Here is a 13504-nt window from a genome sequence, read left to right on the forward strand (position 1 = left end):
ACGATAGTTATATCCATGATTAGTACCTTCCATGACAGAGAAGAACATAATAAAAGCTAGCATATGCAAAAATATAATTTATTCAATCATGAACAATCTAGAATAGAGTTTTAGGTAAAGCATAGCCAGGTTTCAAAGAATGTGAACAGGAACTGGTTTTGTTATCTTTTTTTTTTTTTTTTTGACTCAGTTGATGACTCTCCACCTGGTCACAAGGTGACTAGCAACAGATTCTAGAGCTATAATGTTATCAACTTAACTACAGCACCAAAGAGAAATAAAGCACACAACTGCTATTTTGGATATATGTGTCATGTTCATTGGGAATATTTAGGGAGAATATGTTCTATCTGCTAGGTAAACTTGGGGAAGGCTGTCTAGAAGAGATAACAGTTGAGTAAACAAAACATGTATAAAAGTTTATCTGAATTGAATTTTAAAAGCCTGGTGTGGCAATTCAAAGACTTTATGCACAACAATATCAGCAAATAAATCTAGAAAGTCTCAGGAAAGAATCATTATTCATTCTTTTCATTTAGCCGTATCTCTACAGTCTAATCTTCATGATCTAAAGGGAAAGAACAGGAACACAGGCAGGTGCATGTCTGTCTTTCACCAGCCAACATTCAGTCAATAAGAAACCTGAGACCTTGACTGCAGCAACTGTTGACTTTATCTGGCTCTCCCTTTTATTTGCCCAATGAATTTCAATCCAGATGACATGTCTGCCACTGGGCTGACTTGAGGGAAGAACCATAAAGCTAAGGTGGAGGGTCACTTCAATTCAGATGAACCCTCAAGAGAAAACTTCCTGGAATGTGGAACTGGTAATTCTGAGTCACAGGAAACCTACTATAGAACACAGAAGGCAATTAGCCTTCACTACCAGAGACAATGTAAAGAACCAAAGCCCTTGATTCTACTAGTTTCCTAATAAGTTGCTTTAAAGGGATAAATTCTTCATTCTTTTAAAATCTTAGATGTGGTTAATGATTCCTACCTCTCTAATATTTAGTAAACATCGGAATATATGTAGATCAAGGTACTGGCTTAAGAATAATCCTTATATTACTTATTGGGCCACAATCACTATGGAGAGCACTGTACAGGAATTGACCCTAAATACAGAGTTTTTCAATGCAACAGGCCACTGAAGTTAACTGAGCAAATGGATAAGTAAATCACCATATCTGATAAGGTGCAAACAAGGAAATAACTGATTGATTAGATTCTATACTTTTCAGGCAGGTGTGTGGGCATCTCATGGAAAAGCCGTTTGAAGACACTCTCTAGATTCTTACTTTATTTGAAAGGACTTTAAGAAACAGGAGAAGATAATACCTTGTGTTTCTAGTGTGTAGAAAATTAAAAGATTTATAGGCAATACTGAACATTTCAGTATTGTCCGGATGGGTATGAAGGTGAGTGAAACTTACCATGACTCCATAAATACATATCACATATGTATAGCTACTTAAATACATAAAAGCTTTATGCTTCTGAACTGATAATTTCCAAGTTGGTGTTTTATTTTACATAAAACATATGCATATGAACCTAAATATCTAGGGGTTGATATCTCAGCATGATTGTTTTAACCTATAAAAATGGCATTACATACAGTTTAATGTAATATATTTATACTATATATATTTATGTGTACATATGTACTATATAGAGTAAACCTGAAGTCTTTGGGTAAAAAAATCCTCTTTTATAAATCTACTATTTCTTTTCCTACAGTCCCCCTAACCCTGGCATAAGAGAACACTTGAACATCATTTACTTGCTGTATTATTAACTAAAATTTTTGTTAATAATTTTTTTTTGTAAAAAAACACAACTGTCTTCTGTGTATGTGTATATTTTGTAGGTAATACTTAAAATCCTAACTAGCCATTGTCTTCTTGGTGGAACTAGAATAATCATGATCGTAATAAAACCATTTGGCACACTCAGTAACTAGCACCCTTACTATATGTTCAACTCTGAATTTGGTGAGCCAAGTATGTTTTATATGCTTTGTTTCATTAGTCCTCATAAATACTTCAAGAGGTATATTTAACAGTATACTGTATATATGAGGAAACTGAGGCTCAGAAATGCTTTCTAACTTCACCAAAATTTCTAAATAGTGAGATTCTTTAACTGTAAATCCAAGAATCTTCACTACTTCTAACTGGCCCCTGGAGTGAAGTCAAATCCAAATAGGACTCTGGTGACTCATCTGTCACAGACTCCCCAGCAATACTTTTTTCAGATGACAAGGTCATATCCAGGGTCTTGGGTGAATCAGGAAAGGCCTTAATTCTGGATGGCTACACACTCTTCACATGGAAGCAAGAAGTAGTGGAAGAGTGGTAGGGCTGGAAAAGACAAGAAACAAGAAAAAATGTTGGGATGAGAAGAGAAGAGAGGCACAGGTAGCAGAGTTATCTGTGATATAGGAACCCTCAGCAGAAATGTGGAGCACTGGTGGCCCACAGATTCAGAAGCTAACAGATGATTAGAAAACAAGAGTTGTCTGAGCAGTTATATTGGATTCCACCATATCTGTATCTGAGAAGTCGTGCTGACCGAAGTTTACTCACACTGGTTTTAGACATTATTTTCTGAAGCCTAATTACTTGATCCCCCAGCCTCTGGGCGATTTGCTGAAGTGACAAGTCTAAAGGAAGTGCTGGTGGGGAAAGGGAGAGTAAGCATTTGTGTGGGTATTTGTGTGGGAATGTGTCTGTGTTCTTCTTCTAGAGTCAGGCATGAAGACAACAACAACTACAAAAATGATAATCAAAAGGTTTTGTGTGTAGGAGGGAGAGGCAGTAATTGTAAAAGTAGGCAAAAAAAAAAAGAAATGAGAAAAGTTTGGACAGTATATGAGGGACAAATTATATACTTTTTCAATGGCATTGTGGTATTATGATGCAAATTAAATCATGCTGATGATACTGAAGTAAATTATTAAAACCTTTCATTTTACCCAATATTTTATGAAAAAGATAAAAACAATGCAGAAAATTTACTATCACAATGATTTTTAATTTTTAAAACATCTTACTACTTAAAGAGATACATTTTAATTATCTGGGGATTATATTGCCCATATGTATAATTGTAGTCATGTACACTTTTAATAATATTGAGAAGTATGCATAACGTGCATAAACTGTTAAATCTATGTGGATATGCAAACAACCCTATGCCATTGGTAGATTGCTAATTTTATGATTTTTTTTTAGTGTAGAATAACGAAACATCAAGTTAATTCTACATATGTCTACTTTAGTTTGATTAGTGTATTTAAATAAAATTTCCAATGTTCTTCTAATGTGAAATGACTCCCATATATATGAGAATATATATATGAATTTATATTTAATGCATATTACACTTAATGCAGCAAAGAATGGAGAAAAAAGAATTGAAAGTTGAAAATGGATTTACACACAATCTTTGTTTAAACAAGCAATACTCATTTTTCACAAAATTTATTTCTGTGTTATCCTTTTGGGCACCCTGATGGGCAGTTATAAGTGCTACATGACCCTTGCCATTTGTTCAGAGGGTCATTTCATTAACAAAAATATGTCAGGTGTTTCATGTGTGTTAATTTCCCATGTAATGTTTTTGGCCGACTGGAATATACTGGTTTTGAACAACAGATTTCTCATGCATGTGGGAAAGCTTAAAGGGCGTCTCTTGTGTTTTGTTTTAAGTAGACAAATAATTGATTTCAGCAAAAGTCATTAAAAATGGAATGAAAGTCCTTGGGCAATGCTGAAAAATAGAAAGCAGTTGCCAGATGCTTGAAAACTGACCAAAAAAAAAAAACAAAAAACCCACAGCACAATGCCAAAATCACTTCACTTTACATTTTAAATAAATAAAGGCTGACTGTCACGATAGCTTTGATTCTTACTCTTATGGTAAAACATACTTGAAGAATAATACTTGATTGCTCTGCTAAGGTTGTACTCTATACTTGGGATTTCCCTGGCCATCATAAGTGATACAAAAACAACAGAAAAAATGGAATGACTGATACGAGTCATAACATATGAGTGTGGATTTGTCTAGGGCATCAAACCCAAAGCTGTGTGGTACTTTCATGTTAAGCAACCTGGCAGCAGAACGGGGGTTAGAACTCAGGTGCATTGATGCCTCTTCCTTCTAGACAACCAGGCCATGCCCTCTATATGTCATATGTCATAGCTGCTCCAAGACACCTGTTAGGTAACTATCCCAGTCTAAGTCTTAACTCTAGGGAGATGAGCTGGAGGATTAATTATGGTTGGGATTCAGTTTGTTTGTGCATATGTTTCTAAGTGTGTATATGAGGCCAAAGCAGCTGCACAGACTTCCTTTAAAACCAAATCTCCACTTAAAATTAAACCCAAAGTTCAAATTCACTACTCTAAAGGAACTCATGCTTGCTATGAAAACAGAAAGTTTACAACTTAAAACATTTGTGAGTATATGTGAAGACACAATGCATACATTAAAAAAGGTTTGGCTTAGGGCACCTGAGTGGCTTAATTGGTAAGGAAGGCATCCAACTCCTGATTTTGGCTCAGGCCATGATGTCAGCGTCAAGAGAGCAAGCCCCATGTTAAACTCTGTGCTGACAGTGAGGATTCTGCTTGGGATTCTCTCTCTCTCTCTCTCTCTCTCTCTCTGCCCCTCCCCCTACTCATATTCTCTCTCTTCTGTCTCTAAGTAAATAAACAAATATTACAAAAAGAGGCTTGGCTTAGTTGGTATTTCATTTAATTATTTAACTTTATTATAACTTCATTAAAAAGATATATGGTTTTTAGTAGGCCACATATTAATGTGCTTCCTTATAGGAGATGGTTCCACTCAGAATGTGAACATGTAGTAAGCTAGCAGTAAGCCATAGTAAGGTAAGATTCCAGTGTACTTAATTATGATGTTGATATTCTTTAGTTGAAAATAAATGACAAGCTCCAATAGGAAACTAAAAATGTTCTTTATCAATAGTTTAAAGGTTATTTAAATGCTAGAAATCAGTATTATTTTGTTTATAGGTATTTAAGCCTAACTGTGTAATTGTAGTATTTCTCACATTTTATTTCATCTTTCTCCCTTCTTAAAGCAGAAGATGCTTTGTGAGGGTCTCCTGTATGGTTGATGTGATGCGTATGTACTGAATGATATTAATAAAATATGGTTTTTTTCTTTCTCTCCAGGTAATTATAGGTGTCACTTGGACTCAATGTAAAGTACGATAGCTTATCTGTAAGTAACCATTGCTCTATTATGTCCCTAGACTTAGGAAATACCTGTTCAGTTCAACTTGAGTGTGGATGAATCTGAGAAATGACTTAGTTGGAATTCTACTAAAAATATTTTGTGCTTTGGGGCATCTGGGTTGCTAAAACAGTTAAGCATCTGACTTTTGACTTCAGCTCAGGTCATGATTTACCAGTTGTGAGTTTGAACCTCACATCAGGCTCTGCACTGACTCTCTCTTCCCCTCTCCTGATCATGTGCATGTATGCTCTCTCTTGCTCCCTCTCCCTCTCTCTCTCTTTTTTTCTCTTTCTGTCTCAAAATAAATAAACTTAAAAAATATTTTGTGCATCTTTGCTTTAATCAACCAGACCATGAAAGCAGAAGAGAAAAAATGGAGTTTGCTCAAGTAGAAATGTTGGAACATCAAGGCAATGTGTGTGTGTGTGTGTGTGTGTGTGTGTGTGTAGTTCAGTTTCTGAAGCTGGAACTCTAATTCCAAAAGAGAATTAACCACAAAGTTTCAAATCTCCCCCAAAAGATGTGGTTTTGAAATGATTCATGGGAAAGGTCAAAGGCTGTACTATTTTTTATTTTGTTATCATGAGTTTGGCTATCTGCTATTCACGCAATTTTTTTCCACAGAAATTAGAACTTTTCAAGAGGCAGATAACATGCTCCATCAAAAAGGAGAAATATACCATTCCCAAAAATAAACAGTCACTTTCCCTTTTAAGCCATTGGGTTTTATGAAAGGAAGTGCTAGAAAGTGTGGTTCATTTTAAGGAAATTGTAAATGTTTGACATATAATTTTCTGTCAAGATAAAGCATTTCCCTCATTAAATGGGAACAAGTGCTCACTGTGGTGTTCAGCAGATGACTTCCTGTATTTTTCTTTCTCTTTCTACCTAATGTTAAATTGTGCATTACAAGTAGTCATCGAAAACCCAAATATTTTACTCAGTCAATGAAAATGATATATTCTATTTTTATCAATGTTTATATAAGTGACATTCAAAAAGTTTTAATTTCCTCCCATTGCTTGTGATGTTTTTAGAATCATTTTTAACTCAAGGGACTTGCAGGAGTTCAAACTATCTCATCCCTTGACTGAATGATTTACTTCACAAACTCAATAGACACTGCAAGGGAGGTAAATTCCTTTCAGATGGTAGAATTATTCTGAGAACAGAACCAAATGTCTCCTCAGCACTGGGAAAGAAATAAATGCCTCATTTCCCCTTTCCAGAAGTCCAGAGGACTCAAAATAATGACCAGAAGTTCCATACCACGGCAATCAGCCTCTGGGAAAGATGTTTTAAACCAAATAATTTAGATCACTTAAAAATTTATGGTATTCGTCATTATGTCTTTCAGATGATGTGAAAGAAATTTTTTTAAAAATAAACTGCATGAGAAACTCTTTATAATTTGAAATTTGAAGTTCATATTAGGGACCTAAATATACAAGCATGTGCATGTCTCTTGGTATTTAAGTTTCTTCTACCCCTCTCTATCCAGTGTACATCCCGACCCACACTGCTCCCTGTCCTTTCACGGACCAATCTGCTGGATGTGGGCAGACAGTATTTTTTTGCTTTCGCTTCTTCTTGCTCATTTTAATTTTTTTAAAAGTGTATTTATTGAACTCAGTCAAGAACACCCCAAGATAGCCATGTCCTCAGAGTGACTGTCCCCTGCCAGCATCCTATCACTCCTGTGTCCCGTGAATTTGAATGCCATAGTCAAGTGGCACCAACTAAAGTTAACAGAGAAATCAGTCTTCAGGAAGGACAAAGGTATGATTTATAAAAATCATTAGAGAACGATCCCATTGTTTTGCCTCCTCCCTATGTCTAAGTGGCCTGGTAAACAATCTTTCACTGTAATAGATAACCGTATTTCCAAAATTTAAATATTACTTCTTTTTCATGAGCTGACTGTCACCATTTTGGTAAACACCTTTATTTGTGTTCACCATCAAAATGGAATAATTTTATAAAATACCTTATGCCTTTAAGAATTGGTCTTTAAGAATATATTTCTAAAAAGAGAACTTTTAGATACCTTAAAACAAAAGTTTTGTATCTATCTTTGTGTTGCAATATTTGACTCATTGAGAATTATTCACTCATTATTGATTCATGTTTTGTTGTTTTTTTAAGTGCAACTGGAATCGTTTTACATTATGTATTAAATTCACATAAACTTAGATACTTTGCTCTGAAAACCATACACCAAGAAATTCTACTGAGCATTATTTATATAAATATATATATTTTTAACTTAAAAAAATAAAAGTATATTTATTTATTTTGAGAAAGACAGAGAAAGGTGGGGGAAGGAGAAAGAGAGGGAAAGGAGAGAAGAGACAGTTCCAAGCAGCTCCCTACTCCACATTGTCAGTGCAGAAACCCAATGTGGGGTTTGAACTCACAAACCATGAGATCATGATCTCAGTGGAGGTCAAGAGTCAGATACCAAGCTGTCCCAGGCTCTTGCCCATGCGATTGAGCCATACATGCAACTAAACTCTCCCTGTAGGAAGTTATATCCCAGTTTAAGTTCACTTCTCAGCCTGCTTTTTTTTTTGGTCTTTATGCTTATTTTAGACATTTCATAGCAGTATTTTGTCTCTGCCATAACACTGCTCATTTCTGGTTTTCCCCCCTAATTCTTTTTTCTTTTTGGTCTCCTTTTGGCCATCCTTAAAGAACTCTCAATTTTTTTCTCTTTGATTTTACATTCTTATGATTTTAAAATTGGTTCATAACCTTACCATGTAAATTCTCTGAAATCACACATAAGCTTGTGCCTGAGTGTTTGCACTAAGAGAGAAGGAAAGGTAGACTAGTTTTTATCATATTCTCGAGTGGATCTGCAACTCCCAAATGGCTGAGTCATTTGCTGCATGGATTTATCACTTTGTCTCCTCTGAGGACACAGCAGTCTATGCAGGTATCCAGATTTCACTCCCGGATTCCATATTCTTATTTCTCAGACTTCCAGATTCTAATTTTCCCATAGTCACCTCAGTCAATATGCCCCACACTAAACTCATTATATTTCCCCCTTATACCTGTTTCTCTTTACATGTTGCTGATTTTAAGGAATGTCATCAACATCCCCACAGTTACTCAAATCAAAAAATTAATTATATTTGACTCTCTTTCTAATAGGTCTTTATTTCTTGTTGATTCTGATTCTCTGTGTTCACAAATTTCCCCTCCATCTGCCTTTCCATTTCCTCCTTTGAATCTAAACTCATTATTTCTCTCCTAGAAGATCCTTTTGAGAATCAGATGAAAACCACTATCAGCTCTCTCTTCCCTCCTCATTATAGGACATTGGATAATGTACAGACTCGAGAATCAGACTCTGGGTCCAAATCTCAGCTTGCTCATTTGCTAGTGGTATCATATTTGGAAATTATTTACCTCTCTATGCTTAGTTTCCTCATCTGTCATATAGAACACACACTTGTCTGGTCTTTCTGCTTCCAAGCTTACCAACTTTCCAATACATTCTTCCTACATTGTGACTGGGGTACTTTTTTTCTAAAATGCAAATGTCAACATTTCCTTCATATGTTGGCCTGACCCTATTTTGCTTTCAGAGAAAAAAAAATGCAGCCTCCTTGACCTCCCTCAGTTTACCTCTCCAACTCCACATTTCACTGTTCTCCTGGCTTTGATTCTGAATTTAGGCTATGCAGGTATATCACACTCCCTGCCATGACTCCTGGCGAATACACATGTTCATTGAGCTGTCTGGAGTATCCTCTGCTTTCTTTATTTCATAGACTTATCCCTTATCTTCCCATTAGAGCCATCCTACCTATGGTTTAATCATGAGTCCACATTTACCAGCTCTGTGTAGCCTTGAGCAACTTAAAATTACTCAAGTTCTCTGTAGATTATAAAATGGGGTGAAGCATAGTAGTTACTTCATATTGTTATTGTGTTGACTAAGTTAATACACATAAGCTTAAACAATGCCTGAACCATTGTAAGCATTCAACGACATCCTTAAGAAGACTGTAGATGCTGTATTCTGCCCTCATCCTATCTCTGTCATGATTTTAATATTTCTCTTGTATATTTCACTAGTGTCCTGGCACTTTGACCTCACCTCTAGCAAGCACTGATGAAATATCACTGTGTTTATCTGTCTCTCTCCCCACCAAACTCTAATTTCCTTGAAGCTACAGACTGAGTTACATCTTTTCTCTTTACCTAGTGGTCTGAACCCCATCTGCTATACAACTAGAACTCAAAAAGTAGTTGTTAAATAAAAATGAATATTCTTATCCTCAGAAGGGAATATGAAACAGAACAGTTGCTGTGTAACCCTTTTTGAATGAATGGATAAATTTATTAATTGTACCTTGGTATAGCAGGAGTATGCTTTGAGCTGATTTAGACCGTAAGACAACCAGCCCATGCTGGAGGCTGTAAGCTAAATACTATTTTCTTTTTTCAATTTCTTCCTCTTTTAGTGCTCTGTTACTAATTAAATTCCTGATCACATAATACAATATTTGGTTTGTATGTGCTCAATGTATGTGACGATGGTTTAATCACCTCTGAACATAAATATGACTGGTGAATGTCTCACAGTCATAGCCCCTGAATATCCTTCCCAAAAGAATGGAAAGCCTTGTTTCCATGCCATTATCAATGTAAACTATTTAATTCCAGCAATAACTGTGAACTGGCAAAAACATGAAGCAATAAGCTATATTTTGATGCTATGATAACATTGAGGGCAATATTTTTTTAGTGGGTAATGTTTCTAAGAATAAATGTGACCAAATATCTGCAGACGAAGGTAAGACAAAAATAAATATCTTAACCAAAGAACTTACAAAATGGATGAAATTCAGTTTGAAGTGATTATTTGCCTAGAACACCACTATTGCCTGTTTGGAACAAGAAGAGGACAGGTTGGTGAATTATTTCAGAAAATGTGTTTATCAAAAATGGTACTTAGCTTACTTACATTAGATATCTTAGTAGGAAAAGTTCTGTGAAACTAAACAAAAATAATCCCTGTGTGAAAATGTGGATTTACAATTCCTGGGCTGAATACACGTTAGGGCAAAGGATAAATTTCCAGCCAGTACTTCCTAAGAATGTTTTTATCATGTAACTTTAGTGAGTTTTAAGCACTTCAGATGGCATAAAAATAAAACTACGATTTTTTCAGCATTTCCTATTGATGGGCACCAATGCTATATGTTTTACAAAAATGTCTTTTAATTTACTATAAACTCATCAGGTATGCATTATGATTCCATTTTAGAATAAAAAAACAAAAGCTAAAAGAAACTGTTTGGATGATTTTGAACTCTTGAGCATTGTGTTCAGACATTTTTCCATGAAAGAAATTTTGCTTATAGATTACACAATAAATTTGTGTTTAATTGAACCTTGTTACTTGGAAGAGAAAGAAAGAACTAAAGTTTAATGAGTCGATTATTTCATGTGATGTTTGTCTTTACATGAAGTACCTAATTTAATCCTTTCCTTATCACTGAGAAGTACACACAATTATCGTGACTTTATAAAATGATGACATTTATAAAGGTTAAATTAGTTGCCAATGAAAGAGAAAATGCACAAAAATTTCTTCTCTTACTTTGTAGTGATATGTTCAGGCCATCTCCATAAGTGACTGGAAACAGAGGACCCTTAAAGTCAATTAAACATTTTGGCTTTTGTATTAATAATAGAGCTCATGAAGATTTTGGAAAAGCTTTCAGAAGACTGCTCTTTGAGTTTTTTAAATACATACTTTAAAAACCTGATGCATTTATTGTGATATATTGATTTAGGCATATGTGAATATACTTAGATTTAAAATAGAGTATTTGCATATAATCCTTTGATAAATAATAAATCCACTTGATAAATAAGTTGTTAATCACAAAAGTTGGGAAAGAGTTTCCTTATATGTTTTAGAAATAGAATGAAATAAAAGTTCATTTTAGTGACTGGTATTTAATCTAGTATTATAATATGAGTCATTTAAAATTTTATATTCACCATAACTGAAGACTGAGGCAGCAGTGAAAATGAAGATATGCAGAGAATTAAAATCTTGATGGATATCTTAATAAGAGGCATTTCCATTTTTGTGTCATCTAGAAGTCCTTAAATGAGCAAATATTAATTTAGAATACTTAGCTACAGAATTAAAGAAAACAAAGATTAGCAAGAAGCAAATAAAACTGATGCTTCTAAGAGCACAGAACCCATTGGAAAATGGGGCAATAGACCTACATGAGGATCTTAAGTCCTGCGATTAAATTGGGATTTATTTTAGGATTGTATCATTAAGAAGAAAATAAATATCAAGAGAAGGATTAGACATTTTGTCTCTAGTATTTTTATTTGTTTTGGATGTGCTACATGACAAAAGAGATATAGTTACTTTTCTTCTACTCTGAGTGGGTGTGATGGGTAGCATCTATTAGGATCATAATTGTTCAATAAATGTTTCTTGAACAGATGTTTAGTTGCCTGATGTTGCACCCAAACTCCGAACCTAGCCAGGAATTTTACTTTTGCAGCCACTCCCACCCATGCTTTAAAAGTTTAAAGACATATTTATTAGACAAATTCTCAGAAAAGAAGTGAAATTATGATAAGTAGGCAGACATATGAGCTCTGTGAGAATCACCAGGGCTTGATATTTCTAACATCATGAAACAAAAAAAAATACTCAACTCCATGTGCTTTAAGTCTCAGGATGATAAGAAAAATATGTTTTCAATGTTCCCCCTAATGTATTCAGTTCAATATGAGAATAGATATGTCTCATATTAATACTTGATTTCTAAATACTCATGAGCTCTATTAAAATTCTCTGGCAAAATCATACCATGCTTTCCTTCCAGTGGACTCTAACTCAAGGTTTTGGCAGGCGCTGACTGATTAGCAGGTTTTTTCCTTCCCAATCACATTTCTGAGCACACCCAAATGGAGCTCTGGGAACTTACTGTTTAAATATATTCTTTACAAAGTATATGAAGGACTTGTTTAGACTATGTAAAAGAGATATAACTCAAGGTAATGGAGTGCAATAGAGAAATGTGAAATGTCTTTAAAACAAGATCACTTCAGATGGAATTATCATCTATATTCCTATCTATACATGAAAGCATGGAATTGAGCTAATTTTTCATGTAACTCAAGTCCACTGTTACATTAAAGGAGTCGGGTATTGCATGTGCGCACTGAAGCACCATGTGGATGGCCATAGAAGCCACAGCTTAGTGACAACCACAGCTTTCAGATGGAAGTGGTCTCTTTCACTCATCACTATTTATGATTCTTTGCATCTTCACTCAGAGAAAGGCTGATTAGCGAGCAGCACTATAGAAGAGGACTTTAAGCCCTAAACTTTGAAGAGCCCTCCTGAGGCTGGGGAGAGGATCTGCCTGAAGCAGATAAGAGCACACTGAGGCATTCGTTCAATAATTCTTGGGTGGGGATGGGCAGATGGACGAGTATCTTCCAAAGAGACACAAGGCCTAAATATTTTCAATAGCTAAATGGCTCCGGATATTCCAATCATATTAAAAATTTGTATCCCCAACACCTGAAACTAATATACTGATATATGTTAACTATATTAAATATAAAATAAAATAATTGGAATTAAAATAAATTGCATTTCCACTGTCAAAAGACACCCCAGAATAAATACGGCTGGATGCCCTGGTCAGGTTTTCTCTGCACAGGACTAAATGTAAGTGATCCTAATAAAAGCTTTTAACAATAAAGATTCTTTCTCCTTCATAATAGTTATTGGTAATTTCTATATCTCCTTTTCCCTGCAGGCAACTCTCTTTCTCCCCCTCTACAAAAGAAATACTTAACATTAGCTTTAATATGGGAATCTTCCTGAAACTTTTCCCAGGACTCTGAATTAATCTTTAGTATTGGCTAATTTCTACCCTCTATATTTAAATGTCTAACACCATGACATCAAATATTTATCCATGACAGTATCACAGATTTTATCTAAGAGCAAGCAGGAAAGAAGAAGCTAGTAAATTCTTTTAGAAAGATACTGTGAGTTCACAAATCTGAGCTTATGAATACATTCTCTGAGGTTGAAGAATGAGAAACTGTGAGTGCAAATTTCATGAAATGCTTCTAAGAATAATGTTCTTTTTACTGCTTTTATATTGCAATCAATACAATGAAGAAAGTTTTACTGACTATGGACTTGCTCCATGTT

The 13504-nt window shown here is 34.9% G+C and overlaps 1 protein-coding gene across 1 annotated transcript in view; it reads right to left on the minus strand.

Annotated features, from left to right (window-relative positions):
* The window catches only part of LOC115284869 (angiopoietin-1), a 232831-nt gene that overhangs the window by 56660 nt on the left and 162667 nt on the right, over positions 1-13504 (minus strand). The gene's annotated exons all lie outside the window — the stretch shown is intronic.

The sequence above is a fragment of the Suricata suricatta genome, unplaced genomic scaffold (assembly GCF_006229205.1).
Source record: "Suricata suricatta isolate VVHF042 unplaced genomic scaffold, meerkat_22Aug2017_6uvM2_HiC HiC_scaffold_24, whole genome shotgun sequence".
Taxonomy (NCBI): Eukaryota; Metazoa; Chordata; class Mammalia; order Carnivora; family Herpestidae; genus Suricata; species Suricata suricatta.